The sequence below is a fragment of the Saimiri boliviensis genome, chromosome 9, assembly GCF_048565385.1.
Source record: "Saimiri boliviensis isolate mSaiBol1 chromosome 9, mSaiBol1.pri, whole genome shotgun sequence".
Lineage (NCBI taxonomy): Eukaryota > Metazoa > Chordata > Mammalia > Primates > Cebidae > Saimiri > Saimiri boliviensis.
In genome coordinates, this window is record NC_133457.1 from 18,329,945 (window position 1) to 18,347,402 (window position 17,458).

Here is a 17,458-nt window from a genome sequence, read left to right on the forward strand (position 1 = left end):
CCTTCAGAACTATGAGAAATAAATGTCTGTTGATCATTGTCTTTCCTACAGTAAATAGATCACTAATTTTCCATTCTCACACACAAAAAAATTATTTTGCCTAGCATACTCCTACTGTGGCATAGATGAGCTTTCCAACCACTGGCACTCCTGCCAGTTGCCTTCCTAATACTTCATGTTCAGTCTCACCTCCTGACCTTTACATCTACTGATTACCCAAGACTCCCAACTTTAACTCGTTCTTCAGCTCTCAATTTAAATGTCACCTCCTCTGCAAGATTTTTCTGCCTCCACCACTTGACTGTCCTCCCAAAACACTTTGTGTTTACTAATTCAAGGCAAATTCGCAGTCTATTAAAATAGACTATTGCAAAGGAGAATCGTGCAGTGTTAATTTAAATGAATTAAACACATTGTTGTTTTGTAAAACAAGCAAGCTAATAAGCAAACAGTCTCTATCCCTCCCTCAACAAAACCAGAAATTCAAAAAAGTAAATTATTATTTGTATAACCTGCCCTTTAATTGGAAGAGAACTGTTTGATCTGGTGGGTAGTTGATATTTTTCAATGCTAAGAAAAGACAAAACAAACTAAATTAGGTTCACTGATAGTTGATACAGAATAAACATAATAATGACTGCAGTAATGACTACTACACTTTTAAAAATGAATTAAGAAGTCTTCAAAGAGATCTATTCAACACTAACTATTATCCCACATCTTTCTTGCTAATGGAATTCTGGTATTAGGAAATCATGAGTTTCACATTGAACTCCCGAGGTTTAGACATCAACTCTTAAACATCTAACCCAATTATAATTCTTTTCCCTTTGGAAGAGACCAGTTTGGGTATGAATGTGATAACAACACTTACCAATAATATGTAAAAAAAAAAAAAGTCTATTAGGAACATTGTGGAACTTACTAGCTCTTGAGAGCAAGTGATAACTCAAATTTTGGTTCAACACAAAAGCTTTATTCTAGCTTTCCCACTTTCTCCTTCTTCTCATGTATAGCTTGTAGGTAACCAATCTCAATAGTTTACTGACTGTACTTTCTATGTTTCTTTCTGGCCAAATTAGCTGATGCATGTGTATTCTCTTACTTAGTCTTTCTCACAAAAATGTAGCAATCATACATACTCTTTTACACTTTGCATGGTCTCATTTAATATTTGTAGCAATCCCCTAAGTCAGTTCAGTGAAGATCTTCCCTTTCTTTATAGCTATATGGTATCCCATTGTATACTATGTATATTATATCATAGTTTATTCAACCACTCTTTTATTTATGTTCATTAGATCCTTTCTAATATTTTACAGTGCAAATAATACTGCAACAGATAATTTTATACATATATATTTTATGGCTGGAGGGTGTGTCCTCCACATAATGGGTCAAAACATAATGTTTATGGCCGGGCGCAGTGGCTCAAGCCTGTAATCCCAGCACTTTGGGAGGCCAAGGCGGGTGGATCACAAGATCAAGAGATCAAGACCATCCTGGTCAACATGGTGAAACCCCGTCTCTAATAAAAATACAAAACATTAGCTGGGCATGGCGGCGCGTGCCTGTAATCCCAGCTACTCAGGAGGCTGAGGCAGGAGAATTGCCTGAACCCAGGAGGCGGAAGTTGCGGTGAGCGAAGATCTCGCCATTGCACTCCAGCCTGGGTAACAAGAGTGAAACGCTATCTCAAAAAAAACACAAAAAACATAATGTTTATTTAATTTGGTTAAACATGTTAAATTTCCTTCCAAAAAGTTAGTATGTGATTAATTTCTGTCAGCGATAAATTAGCATACCTATAGTCTTACAAATAGAATGCACTGTCCTACTTTTTTTTTGTTTTTGCCATTGTGATGGGTAGAAGATGGAAGGTAAAAAACATTATAGAGATGGAGACAGAGCAAGATAACCAAATAGAAGCCTCCATTCATTGTACTCCTGACAGGAACACCAAATTTAACAACATCTACACATAAAAGCACCTTCATAAGAACCAAAAATCAGGTGAGTGATCACAGTGCTTAGTACTAATTTTATATCACCGAAAGAGGCACAGAAGAGATGAAAAGACAGCCTTAAATCATTGACATCACTGCTCCTTCATTCCTTAGCAGTGGCTGAGTGGCACACAGAATTTCAGTTCTTAAGGGAAGGAGAATGCAATGATTGTGGGAATTTGCGTTGTAACTCAATGCTGCCCTTCACTGCAGAAAGGAACCCAGGTAAAATGCAGCATGCGTGCACACAGACAGACAGACAGACACACACACACACACACACACACACACACACACACACAAACACACACACACACGAGTATTTAAACTAGCCCTAGCCAGAAAAGAATTGTCCATCCCAGTGGTTGGAATTTGAGTTCCCACAAGCCTCACCACTATAGACTAAAGTGCTCTGAGACCCTAAATAAACTTCAAAGGCAGTCCAAGCAGCAAGGACTGCACTCCTAGGTAAGACCTGGTACTAGGCTTGGGAAGGAACATGACTTAGGAAGATGACAGCCAGTGGGGCCAAGGGAATGCTTATGCCACCCCTCCCCCAACCCCAGGCAGCACAGCTCCCAGCTCCAAAAGGGGCTCCTTCCTTCTGCTTGAAAAGAGGAGGAGGGAGAGTAAAGAGGACTTTGCCATGCAACTTGAGTACAAGCTCAGCCAGAGTAGGACAGGGCACCGGACACAGCCATGAGGCCCTAGCTCCTGGATGACATTTCTAGACATACTCTGGGCTAGAAGGGAAGAACTAGTCTTGGCAAGATGCATTGCCTGCTGACTAAAGAACACTTGGGCCCTGATAATCAGCAGCAGTAGTGAGGTAGTTCATACCATGGTTTTTGGGTGAGATTCTGAAATGTGCTGGCTACAGGTATGACCCAGAACATTCCCAGCTGTGGTGGCTGTGAGGACAGACTCCTTCTGCTTGAGGAAAGCAGAGGAAAATATAAAGAGGACTTGGTCTTGTGGCTTAGGTGCCAGTTCAGCCACTGTAGGGTAGAGCACCAAGCAGGCTCTTCGGGTTCCTGATTCCAGGCTTTGGCTCTTAGATGGCATTTCTGGACCTGCCATACCTGAGGGGAGCCCACTTCCCTGAAGGGTGAGTCTCAGTCCTGGCAGAACTTACCACCACCTGACTTAAGAGCTCTTGGGCCTTAAATGAACATAAACTGTAGCCTGGCAGTATTCCCATGGGCCTGTGGTAGTGGTGGCCATGAGGAGGGACTCCTCTGCCTGGAGAAAGAGAAGGGGATAGTAGAAAGAACTTTGTCCTGTGGTTTTGCTGCCAGTTCAGCCACAGCAGAATAGAGCACCAGGTAGATTTCTAATTTCCTAACTTTGGGCCCCGGCTCCCCAGTGGCATCTCCGGATCAGCCTGGGTCTGGGGTAACTTGCTGCCATTAAGGGAAAGACACAAGACTGGCTGGATTTTCCACCTGCTGATTGCAGAGCATTGGAGCCCTGAGTAAACATAGACAGTAGCCAGGTAGGGGTTACAGCAGGTCTTGTCTGAGCCCCAGTGTTGTTCTGGCTTCAGGTCTGACCCAGCAGTCCTTGCGGTGGTGACCATGGGGGTGCTTGTGTTACCTCTACCCCAGCTCCAGGCTGCTCAGCACACAGAGAGAAACGTTTTCTTTGGGGGAAAGTAAGGAAAGAGAACAAGAGTCTCTGCCAGAGAATTTTTCCAGATCTTACTGAAGACCACCAAAGCAATACCTCTACAAGACTGAAAGAGTCATATCACTACTGGGTTCAGAGTGCCCTCTAATGCAGATCTGGCTGTAGTGACCAAAAACTTAGATCACAACACCCAAGTCCCTTCATATACCTAAAAAGTTTCCCACAAAGGATGAGTAAAAGAAGTCCAGACTGTGAAGACAGTGGATATCTAACTCTTCAATGCCCAGACACCAATTAAATCCACAAACATCAAGACCATCCAGGGAAACATGGTCTCACCAAACTAATTAAATAAGGCACGAGAGACCAATGTCAGTATCCCAGAATATGTCATCTTACAGAGAATTCAAAATCGTTGTTTTAAGGAAGCTCAATGAAATTCAAGATAATACAGAGAAAGAATTCAAAATTCTATCACATAAATTTAACACAGAGAATAAAATAATTAAAAAATAATCAAGCAGAGAAATGCAATTCCCATATTGAATAATGCATTAGAGTGTCTTAATAGCAGAATGAATCAAGCAGAGGAAAGAATTAGTAAGCCTAGAGATAGGCTATTTGAAAATACAGGATTCAGTGTATGTTTTATCCTTGTAAATGTTCTGTGTGCCCCTGCGAAGTATACATTCTGCTCTGTTTGGGTAGATTCTTTTAAGTGGAATTAAGTCAAGTTATTTGATTATTTACTTTTCTGTATCCTTACTGATTTTCTATCTAGTTTCATATCCAGTGTAGTTTTGTTGACATCCTATCCCTTCCTGGGAAAAACGTTTTGCTTTAATTTGCAATTCAGTTCCTTTACACAATATAAATTTGTACTTGTTGACTTTTTCTTTGAGTCATTTATAGCAGCATTTGCCTGTTCCCTCATATGAGTAAAACAAAATACTTAACACATGTTTTATTTCTGTATAAGAGTGATGAGCTTATCTTTTTCTGAAAATTACCTTTTAAGAGAATACAGACATTCTCACTTATATACGTACTACCTATATCTGCTTTCATGTTACAACAGTGAAACTGAATTTTTGCAACAGAGACCACATGGCCTGTAAGGCCTAAGATATTTGCTAACTAGTATTTTCCAGAAAAATTTATCAACTACTCTTCTACATCATACCAACCATAGCCAAACTTCAGGAGTTCCAGTGAGGACTTCATTCTCCAACAGCTGTCTGATGTTTTACATTGCTAAAGTTACACAATTCAGGTTTAATCTTCAGTGATATCAAAGAAAGCAATTGGATATTTAACATACCAATTTAAATAATGACATTTGTGTCTGTATACAAAAATTAGCATTTAAAAATTCGTATCTTTCCATTGAATCATAAACTTCTTTATTGGATTTTTTTAAAAGAAACCATAGACTGATTTATTGAACGTACAAGAGTGAATTTTTATTTCTGGGCCTGGCTTTCCCAGTGAGCAAAGAGAACAAACATGTTGAACACCAAGGTTTCCCCCCATATTGCCATGTTTTAAAGGAGCATTAAGCTAAGAAAGACCATTAACAAGTGACTTGGAAGGTTAGTAGAATTTTTATCCTTGGTAATAAAAGTCGATCTTCTCAAGTGTTTATTTTGAGATTCAATTTTAAAGGGTTTTATATGAATAATCTAGAAAGCCTGTTGGTTTCTTGGTGAAAACATTATTGTTATCACTAGAGGGAGCTGGTTTTACATAAAATTAATGTATGTAGGCCTGTATCTAGGAAAAGACAAAAACACTTTGTGGTTCATGTTAAGAAAAAGAACAAAATTCTTTTCAAAATATTCTTTTTCTGGTAATGAATTGCACTTGTCAAAAAATTATAAACTGAAAGTTTTCCTCAAAGTACTGTAATCTCTGTTCCCATGAGAATTTTTGATACTCTGTGAAATGGAATAAACATTCTACGAGGTATCACTTAATTTTCACATAGTAGTAGTGATGTTTGTAGTCTTTTCATTGTTCTTTAAATTTATCCTACTTTAATTTACTTTAAAATAAAATTTCTTTACTTTAGTTTGAACAATATTCTAAGCAAAGTTTCAGAATAAGATTTTGGCTAAATTGTCTAGTTATTTAATATAAAAGATATTGACATTCCTGTGTTATTTTGAAATGCCTGATTTTCAGTGAGTGAAAAAATGAAAAGAATCATTAAGTATTTGCTTTAACTTAAGTACTTTCTTACAGGTAAGTATTACTGTATTGGTAGCTGTCTCAAGCTTGTGTAGGTAAATTTACGTAAATGTACATAGGTCACATTCAGAGTAGACTTACATGAGAACCAGATAAAATATTGGATCTCACAATGCATTACAATGCAAAGTCTAAGTAGGTTGCAATCAGGGTTCTCTAGAGTTTCCTGTACTTTCTTTACAACCAGTAATTCTTGCTAGAAGAACTGAATCCTCTATTTCTTCCAAGGAGATTGTGAATGTGTTGACCAGAAGTTACACATTATAAATAATTTTTCAGTATATGCAGAGCCTAAGCATCTATTTATTGGAAGTAGGAGTTGCCACTATGGCTTACAGGCAATTTGCCATTGCTTTTGTAAAATTTTATTGAAACACAGCCATGCCCAATCGTTTAAGCATTGTCTATGGCTGCTTTCAGGCTACAATTATAGAATTGAGTATTTGTGATGGGCACCTTAGACTCTGTAGAGTCTAAAATATTTATTATCTGTTCCTTTTTTAAAAAAAGTTTTCATATTTCCATAAAGTATTATAGTTAATAAATACATGTTGAGTGAGTAAATGGATGGATGGATGAATGAATGAACAAACAAGTTGAGTTGACCTGAATGTGTAGCAGAGGAAAAGCACTAATATATTAAAGAATCTGAGGCATACTTTGAGCTAAGCAAATTTACTCTTTTATAACTGTTCCTATTATTTTAATGTACATGATAAAATACCTATTTTTAAATAAATATCAAATCATACTCAATAACCAGTGGTTAACAATGAGGTTTGTTGTTGTGTCTGCTAAGAAGAACATGAACAGCTATTGCAGCCACAGTAGATTGTTCAGTGGGTTTTCTCTACAGAACTTGTTCACTTGAATCACAGTGGGTTTTCATGTAACTTGATAAATCTTTGTCAAGATTTTTAAGTGGAATAAAAAAAATGGTAAAATGTACAACTGGTAGAAATGGTTTTTTCTAATGTGGTCCCGAATGATGCCATCCTTTCACTCTCCTAGTGTGCTTTGATGAAGAAGGGACATAGAGGTCATTGAGGTCAATGGCAAATCAGCAAGAGCTGACAAGATGTGATTCGTGGCACTAAGAATGGCTAAGTACCACCAACCCCTCCAGACTATTTTCCAAATATTTTGGATTTTACAAAGACCAAAGACTTTGACCAAACTGTTTCTCTATCCACTCCATTTTTAGCTCTAAATTTATACTTCCAAAGCAACTTCAAACCAGGACTTCAGAATAACATATAGTTAAGCAATTTGAAGTGGTAGGAACCTATCCTTAAATTATATGTAGGCCTCTCAGCCCTTAGAACTGGAAGCTGGGAAGCTGATCACTGTTTTCACTGTCAGATTTCTAGTTGGAAGAGAGTGAGATTAAGGAAACCCAACCAAGTTAAATTCAGGCTTTTTTTTTTAACTTGATGTCCATGAGTGGAGTTTTGGAGGTCTTTGAAGTCTTAGAAATGGTATGTAAATTTTTATGTTATGTATATCTGTGTATATTGCTGGTATATAATGTTCATGATTTTACCAGAGTCTCAAAGGGTCCACAAAAACTTAATATGTAGAAAGCAATTTTTTTAAAAAGCTATTAAACAAATTATCTTCTGGAAAATGTAAGCTGTTCCACTTAATCTTCACAGCACTTCTGTAGATTGGCTAAGTGCCACAACCAATGGTTAACACAGATTCTAGAAACAGACTGCCAGAGTTCCAATATCAGTTCTGCCACTTATTAGCTATATGAACTGACTTTCTGTACTTCGTTACCTCATCTACAAAATGCAATAATAATAGCACCTATTCCATAGGGTTATTATGAGGAGTAAATGAGGTAGTATTTGTAAAGTACCTAGTCCTTGCTATAAGATAAATGCTGTGTGGGGGTGTGTGTCTGTGTGTGTGTGTGTGTGTGTGTGTGTGTGTGTGTGTGTGTGTGTGAAAAACACTGCATATTAATCCCTAGGGTTTAGATGATGAAACTGTAATAAGAGTTTTACCTAAAATCACATTGCTTGTAAGAGGAAGAAACAGGTCTAAAATTCAGAGGGTTTGTTTTGTTTTCTTTTGCTTCCATGTAAACCCTGCTAATCATTGGCCCTGATGAGTTCTGTGTATGCAGTGTCTTAGCTTCCATTTCCACTCTATCTCACCCTGTCCAGTGTTGTACTTCTAAAATCACTTTGTATGCATCTTCCACCATACTTTGCTCTCAAAACTTCAAAATTTCCCAGTTGTCTGATTTGAATCAAATTTTAATTTCCTGACAAGAGTTGATTAAGAATAAAACAAGGAATTGTTGGAACAATAATCCATAAGAGGTGGTAGATTACTAATGTAGTATTAAAGTAAAATTTATTTATTCAAACTTCTCTCCTAGAGAGTAATTTAAAATGAGATAGAGAGAAGTTCACCCACTCCTTCCCTCCTGCTGCATGTGCAGACACACACACATACACACATGCACATTCACAGACACACACACAAACACGCACATACCCCTCAGACAAACTCAGACTAAATTGCTCTGGCAAATTTTAGTGCTTTGCTTTTGCTAAAAGGAGTATCTAAATTTGTGGCAAATTCAATTTTTTCTGGACAAGAGAGGAGAGAGTGATCCCTATCACCTAATGATAAGGGGTTTCTTTATTTCTTCTCTACACAGCTGTTAAGCTGCAAGACCCTGAAATTATTAATCAAATACTTAAAGAATAAATGTTTGAAGGGATACCAATTATTAACTTACACAAGGTGACAAGCTTAGCATCCTTCCTGATTGCCCTCAAAGTCTTCATCTAGCCCCAAATCTGATCACAGGTTATAAAACCTTTGCTATACAATTCTGTCTCACCTGGACTACCTCATTGCCTGGAATAGAAGTCATGTCATCATTCCAATCCATTAGGTTCTTTCTGTCTCCTAGTTCTCATTCTTTCTCATCCAAGTTATCACAAATGAGGAGAATGGTTTTCTTTTCTATGACTACCAAATGCATTATGTAAAGTCCATTGGTAAAATCATTACCAAGAAATGTAGTTTTGAGTTCTGTTTTCCCACTTGTTTGTCACATTATCAAGAGAAATTTAAATAGATTTCTCTGAGCTTCATTGTCTTTTTTATCTATCAAACTAAAAAATAGCATCTATTTCAAGGGTTGATACAGAGTAAAATAATAGCATACAAAATATATCTTAGCATAGAGAAGCTGTTCAATAAATGCCAATTTGTTTCATGAAATTGTAGCTGAAGATTTATTGTATAAATATATTTTGTTATATTCTTGAGTATTTTACAGTTTTCACAGAGAACTTTTACATACATCATTGGATTTGCTCCTCATGATGATTCTGTGAAAAGAACTATGATCTTTATCCTACTGATACAGAAACTGTGAATGATAATGATTAAATGGTTTGCCCTCAACTACACACTTTCAGATCTGTGAGTGAAATATATGTCATTTTGAAAATTTTGTTAATATTTAAATTTATTTTTCATTCATTATAAGTGCCTATTTTTTGTTTGTTTACTTTTAAAATATTTTTAAATTGGCTTTAATTAGAAGTATTAATATAATCTATTTTCATAGTTAAGCAAAAAACTGAAAAGTGAATACATATAGGTCATTCCCCTTTCTAAGACTCTCCAAAGGGGCTTCTTTTATTTTTATTTTTTAAATAATTTCAACTTTTAGTTTCAGGAGATACATGTGCAAGTTTGTTACGTGGGAATATTGCATGATGCTGAGGTTTGGGATACAGAGGATCCTGTCACCAGATATGAGACATAGTACCTAATACATGGTTTTTCCGGCTTTGCCCTCCTCCCTCTCTACCACCTCTAGTAGTCCCCAATCTTTATTGCTGCCATGTTTATGTCCACGTGGGTTCAATGTTTAGCTTCCACTTAAAGGTGAGAACATGTGGTATTTGGTTGTCTGTTCCTGCATTAATTCACTTAGAATAATGGCTGCCAGCTGTATCCATGTTGCCACAAAGGATATGATTTCATTGTTTTTATGGCTGTGTAGTATTCTATGGTGTATACGTTTCACCCTTTCTTTATCCAGTCCACCATTGATGGGCACCTAGGTTGATTTCTGCTAGGGCATGTGTCTTTCTAGTAGTATAATTTATTATCTTTTAAATATATATACATATATTTGGTATTGTGTATATATATATATATATATATATATATATACACATATATATGTGTGTGTGTGTATATATATATATATATATAGAGAGAGAGAGAGAGAGAGAGAGAGAGAGAGAGATTGCTAGGTCAAATGGTAGTTCTCAGTTCTTTGAGTAATTTCCAAATTGCTTTCTACAGGGGTCAAACTAATTTACATTCCCAACAACCATGTATAAACATTCCCTTTTTTTCTGCAACCCAGCCAGCATCTGTTATTTTTTGACTTTTTAATATAGCCATTCTAGCTAGTATGAGGCAATGTCTCACTGAGGCTTTTATTTGCATTTCTCTAATGATTAGTGATGAGCATTTTTTATACATTTGTTGGTTGCTTGTATGTCTTCTTTTGAGAAATGTCCATTCATGTTCTTTGCCCATATTTTAATGCTGTTATTTGTTTTCTGTTTGTTGATTTAAGTTTCTTATAGATTACAGCTATCAGACCTTTCTCAGATGCATAGTTTGCAAGTATTTTCTCCCATTCTGTGTGTTGTCTGTTTACTCTGTTGATAGTTTCTTTTGCCATGAAAGAGCTTTTTAGTTTAATCAGATTCCATTTATCAGTTTGTGGTTTTGTTGTAATTACTTTTGAGGACTTGATTTAAAATAGTTTCCTATTCAAGTATACTATTTTAACACTTGAGAAAGTGTCACTGAATTAAATAGTGGTTGTTTGTTTCTTTACTTGTTCTTGAGACAGACTCATTCTGTTGTCTAGGCTGGTGTGCACTGGCACACCGTGGCTCACTGCAACCTCCGCCTTCTAGGTTCAAGTGATTCTCCTTCCTCGGCCTCCTGAGTAGCTGGGACCACAGGCACGTGCCACCATGCCCAGCTATTTTTTTTTTTTTATTTCCTAAGTAACCTGTTTAGGAAATAGGTTATTTCCTAAATTGTGTTTCCTTAAATATAACTGAGTGAATCTCAAATAATAGTGTGAGAATGTGTAACAGTGTGATATGATATCAAAAAAGCCTTGAAGTTTTCCCAAATGTTTTGCTTTCCATTCCCATAAATTTTTTTTGTTTCAATTAAAAATGGAGGACTGCAAATTGGAACTGCCAGAATCTAATGTCATAAGTTATTGTATATACAGTCACTCATAAAACTTTTATGCTTAGTACATTCTCTCCAACTGATAATTGCTTCCTGCTGTTTCCAAGAATTAATGTGAATAAAACATAAAGTATTGCCTTTTTCACATGATGGCTTTGGCTTCTCTCTTTCCATACATCCTTCTAAAAGAAAGGTTATTGAACATGTTATAAAACAAACGCTAAACTATGAGTGTCCTCTTTCCTTCCTTGGATAATGGCATCATTATTTATTGGCAGGTTATGTTGCAGGATCTTTGGCGTGTCACTTTTCTGGCCTGAAACCTCTGGCTGGTGGTGCCTTTGCTGAGTTTTGCTGGGGCCGACTGGGCTCATTCTGCCCACTCGGCCTGGCAGGCTATGCTCAGCTCACACTACCGACCTGGATCCCACACCTTCCAAGGGCAAGTCATATGTAGAAGAGCAAAGAGTATGTGAGTGAGTGTGGGGTTAGGCCACTCCACAGTCAGGCACACAGGCTGTTGCAGCAAAGCAGGAAGATCCAGGTGCCAGTAGGGGTGTCAGGTCTCTGCAAGGCTTCAGCTGGATTAGGTGCTCCACAAGCAGCTTCCTCAGCTGGCACCTGGGAATGCATTGACACCCAGAATCTTGGAGATGCCAGGCACTGCAGGACCCCAAAGAAGGAGTCACAGCCCTGGCTTGGGGAGCTCTTAAGTGTGGGCTCCCTAAAGGGTTGCAGGTCTTCTCTCTTCTCTTTCTCTGCAATGTGCCAAGCAAGGGACATGTTTCAGCCACTTGTGTTATACTCTTTTAGCTCTGCCTTTCATCGAGTTCCTAGTTCTTGTCCTGCAACCAAGAATAATGAGGTATATAGATAAGTAGAGAGTGAGCAAGATGAAGAGGAGCTTTATTGAGCAATAGAACAGCTCACAGGAGAGACCCCCAGTGGATAACTCCTTTCAACAGCCAGGGTGTCCCAGCTAGGAGTGTTCAGCTCCTAGCAGAGAGGAGGCCCTGGAGTGATTGCTCCTCTCTGCTGATGGCCATCCCAGTGTCTCCTGCTATCAGCAGATAGGGTAGCTCCTCTCTGCAGCTGGTCGTCTGTCATCTGCTTAACTATGGCCAAGCCCGGGCTTTTATGGCCTTCAGAGGGGAGGAAATGTATGCCAGTTGGTCCATGGGTAGCATTTCCCTTGCTTGCACTCATTCTCTCTCCTGCCACCCTGTGAAGAGGTATCTTCTGCCATGATTGTAAGTTTCCTGAGGCCTCCCCAGCCATGCAAAACTGAGTCAGTTAAATCTCTTTCCATTATAAATTACCCAGTCTCTGTTATTTCTTCCTAGTAGCATGAGAATTGACTAATACAGTAAATTGGTACTGAGAGTGGGGTGCTGCTATGAGGATACCTCAAAGTGTGGAAGTGACTTTGGAATTGGGTAACAGGCCGAGGATGGAAAAGGTTGGAGGGCTCAGAAGAAGACAGAAAAAATGTGGGAAAGTTTGGAACTTCCTAGAGACATGGAAGGCTCAGAAGACAGAAAGCTATGGGAAAATTTGGAACTTCTAGAGACTTATTGAATGGCTTTGACCAAAATGCCTACAGTGATATGGACAATGAAGTCCAGGCTGAGGTGGTCTCAGATGAATATGAGGAACTTGTTGAGAATTGGAATGTAGGTAACTTCTGCTGTGCTTTAGCAAACAGAGTCGTGGCATTTTATCCCTGCCCTAGAGATCTTCAGAACTTTGAACTTGAGAGAGGTGATTTAGGGCATCTAGCAGTAGAAATTTCATATATATATATATATATATATATATATATATATATATATATATATATTCAGTCTCCATAGAGACTGTCAAAAATTGCAAATACCGACTATATTTCAAGTCGTCATGGCGGGGTATTGGGAAAAGTTATCAATTAGCAATAATTGCACCTCAGATAAACCTCATTGGCTATGATACTGCCACTGCACAAAGCTAGCAGTAGAAATTTCTAAGCAGCGAAGCATTCAAAAGAAAGCAGAGCTTAAAAGTTTGAAAAATTAGAAGCCTAAAGATGCAACAGAAAAGAAAAATCCATTTTGGGGGGGAAAATTCAAGCTGGCTGCAGAAATTTGCTTAAGTAACAAGAGCCAAATATTAATCACAAAGACCATGGGGGAAAATATCTCCAGGGCATATCTCCATCATTTCATGGGCTGGGTCCAGGGCCGCCCTGCTGTGTGCAGCCTCAGGACTTGGTGTCCTGCATCCCAGCTGTTCCAGCCATGGCTAAAAAGGGTTAAGATACAGCTCAGGCCATTATTTCAGAGGGTACAAGCTCCAAGCCTTGGCAGCTTCAACATGATGTTGGTCCTACAGGTGCACAGAAGTCAAGAATTGAGGTTTGGGAACCTCCACCTAGGGTTCAGAGGATGTATAGAAATGACTGGATATTCAGGCAGAGTTTGCAGCAGGGGCAGAGCCCTCATGGAGAACCTCTGCTAGGGGAGTACAGAAAGGAAATGTGGAATTGAAACCCACACATAGAGTCCCCACTGGGCCACTTGTCTAGTGAATCTGTGAGAAGAGCGCCACTGTCCTCCAGGCTCCAGAATGGCAGAGCCACACCATGTGCCTGGAAAAGCCGCAGACATTCAACACCTGCCTGTACAAGCAGCTGGGAGGGGAAGTATACCCTGCAAAGCCATAGGTACAGAGCTGCCCAAGGCCATTGGAATCCTCTCTTGTATCAGTGTGTCCTGGATGTGATACATGAGGTCAAAGGAGATTGTTTTTTAACTTTAAGTTTTAATCACTGCTTTATTGGATTTTGAACTTGTATGGGACCTGTAGCCCCTTTGTTTTGACAATTTCTCCCATTTGAACAGGTGCATTTACCCAAGGCCTGTACCCCCATTGTAGATACAAAGTAACTGACTTGCTTTTGATTTTACAGGTTCCTAGGCAGAAGGGACTTGCCTTGTCTCATATTAGACTTTGGACTTTGACTTTTGGGTTAATGCTGGAATGAGTTAAGACTTTGCGGGACTGTTGGAATGGTATGATTATATTTTGAACTGTGAGGACATGAGATTTGGGAGGGGCCAGGGACAGAACGATATGGTTCGGCTCTGTGGCTCTACCCAAATTTCATCTTGAATTGTAATAATCTTCACGTGTCAAGGGCTGGAGCAGGTGTAGGTAATTGAATCAAGGGGGTGATTTCCCCCATGCCGCTCTTGTGTTAGTGAGAGTTCTCACTAGATCTGATGGTTTTATAAGCATCTGACCTTTCCCCTGCCTACATTCTCTCTCCTGCCACCCTGTGAAGAGATACCTTCTGCCATGACTATAAGTTTCTTGAGGTTTTCCCAGACATATGGAACCGTGAGTAAATGAAACCTTTTTCCCTTGTAAAGTACCCAGTCTCAGGTATTTTTTCATAGCAATGTGAGAACATATTAATACACTGGGACAACAGGAGGCACCACTTGCCAGCTGAATTCACACAGAAGTGTGACTGCTGGGCCAAAAGCTCTAGCAGGCATTGCCTGCCTGGCTACTCGTGGCAGGGTCGGGTAAGGTAAAACACTCTGCTCTCTAGGTGTTTCCTGGGACAACAGGAGACTGCACCCCCACCTGCTAAGCTGCATTCACACAGATCTGGAACCACTGAGCTGGAAGCTCTAGCAAGTGTTCCTCCTGGCTATCAGTGGCAGGTGGGTGGAGTCACATGCTTTGCCATTGGTGGTGTTTCTTGGGGCATCAGGAGACTGGGCCCTCCAACTGAGTTCACACAAAAGGGAAACTGCTTAGCTGGGAGCTCAGCTGCCAGTGAGGGAAGGGGTAAGGTGGCCGGCTGAGTTCAGGATGAAGCAGGACACTGGGTCATAAGCTGGCACCAAGCCCTGTCGAACAAGGGTGGGGGTGGTGGAACAGTCTTACAACTCCCAGACACCACAACTGTGGCCTCTACTGGGGCTATGGTGCTGGAGTTGGTCTGCTCTGGAGCCCAAGATTTGTAGTTCCCCTTGGACTCAAGAGTTGCCCTCGAAAAACATTCAGATTGCTCTCTGTCTCAGTCTAGAAGCATTGTGGGAGTGCGTGGAGTGGGAGCAGGGGGGTATAACATGTCGATATAAATGAGCCTGGCCCTTGATCCACTCAATTTCTTTTAGTTGGTACATTTAAGCCATTGGCATTCAAAGTAATTATTGACATAATTGTATTAATATCTACCATATTTCTTACCATGTTCTATTTGTTACCCCTAGTTTATTGCTCCTATGTTTTGTCTTCCATTTTTTTTCTACATTGGTGGTTTTAGTTGAGCATTTTATATAATTTGATCTTTCCTTTATATCAGTTATACTTCTCTTTTTCAGTTAGAACACAGTTTATTCTTTTTTAAATTTATATTTTATTCAATAGGTTTTGGGAAACAGGTGGTGTCTGGTACATACATAAGTTCTTAAGCGGTGATTTCTGATATTTTGGTGAAACCATCACCTGAGCAGTGTACACTGTACCCAATATGTAGTCTTTTATCCCTCACATCCCTCCCAGGCTTTCCCGAGTCTCCAAAGTCCACTGTATTATTCTTATGGCTTTGTGTTCTCATAGCTTAGTTCCTAACAATGAGTGAGAACACATGATGTATGGTTTTTTATTCTTTTCACGTGGAATAACAGCATCCAATTCCATTTGGGTTGTTGTGAATTCCATTATTTTGTTCCTTTTTATGGCTGAGTAGTATCTCATGGCATATGTATGTATGTGTGTGTGTGTATATATATATATATTTGTGTGTGCATATATGCATATGTATATACATATATGTATGTATATGTATATACATATATATACACACAAAAAAAAAACACACACACATACACACACACACACACACACATATAATTTGCTATAAACATGCATGTGCAAGTTTTTTTTTTATATTATGACTTCCTTTCCTCTGGGTAGATACCTAGTAGTGGAATAGCTGAATCAAATGGTAGGCCTACTTTTAGTTCTTCAAGGAATATCCACACTGTTTTCCATAGTTTACTTTCCTACCCAAAGTGTTCCCTTATTACTACATCCCTGTCAACATTTATTATTTTTTAATTTTTTGATTAACATTCTTGCAGCATTGTGGTTCTGATTTGCATTTTCCTGATCATTAGTGATGTTGAGCATTTTTCAAGTGCTTGTTGGCCGTTAGTATGTCTTCTCTTAAGAATTGTCTATTCGTGTGCTTATTGCAATTTTGGACGGCATTGCTTGTTTTTTTCCTGTGATTTGTTTGAATTCTTTGTAGATTCTGGACATTAGTCCTTTGTCAGATGTATAGATTGTGAAGATTTTCTCCCATTCTGTTGCTGTGCAGAAGCATTTTAGTTTAATTAACTCCCATCTGTTTATCTTTGTTTTTGTTACACTTGCTTTGGGGCTCTTGGTCACGACGTCTTTGCCTAAGCCAAAGTCTAGAAGGGTTTCTCTGATGTTATCTCCTAGAATTTGTATGGTTTCACGTCTGAGCTTTAAGTCTTTGATTGATCTTGAGTTGATTTTTGCCGTTATACCTCTTTTTAAAGAACTCTTTTAATCGTTGCCCTAGAGTTTGCAATAACATTTATAAATAATCCGAATCCACTCTTAAATAAAGACTACACAGGTAGTATGAGTACCTTATAATAAAACAATTCTAATTTCTCCCTCTTGTACCATATATCATTGCTGTCATTCATTTCACTTGTATGTAACATGCATAATCTATATAAAACCATACATAACAAAATACAGTGTTGCTATTATATTTTGAACAAATTTTTATCTATTAAATCAATTAAGAATAAGAAAATAAAAACTTACAGTGTAAACTTCATGTATTCCCTCTTTGCTCTTCTTTTCTTTATAAAAATCTGAGTTTCTAACCCAGATTATTTCTCTTCTTTCTAAAGAACTTCTTTTAACATTTCTTGAATGGCAGATAATTGACAACAGTTTTCAAATTTCATCATTTTTTGTTCGTGATAGTTTTTATTTTTCTTAACTTTTAAAGAATAACTTCACAAGATACAGAATTCTAGCTGGGTGTTCTGTGTGTTTTCTCTCTGTCCCCTCTCTCTCTCTCTCAATGTCCAATGCCAATACTTGCTTTGTTTCTTCAAATTGTGTTTTTTGCCTTTGGGTATGCTTCACAATTTTTTATTGATAGGTGGACATGATACACTGGTAAAAGAAACTGCTGTTAATAGGCCTTTAGTAATGTAGTGGTATGGTGGTGGGAAGGTGGTGTTTGGTACATAAATAAGTCC

General features: G+C 38.5%; 1 long non-coding RNA gene and 1 other non-coding gene across 3 annotated transcripts in view; one reads left to right on the plus strand and one right to left on the minus strand.

Annotated features, from left to right (window-relative positions):
- The window catches only part of LOC141585592 (uncharacterized), a 402,245-nt gene that overhangs the window by 344,778 nt on the left and 40,009 nt on the right, over positions 1-17,458 (plus strand). The gene's annotated exons all lie outside the window — the stretch shown is intronic.
- LOC120368394 (U4 spliceosomal RNA) lies at positions 12,998-13,138 on the minus strand. The gene has a single exon (XR_005582542.1). It is a non-coding gene; the product is annotated as a U4 spliceosomal RNA (small nuclear RNA).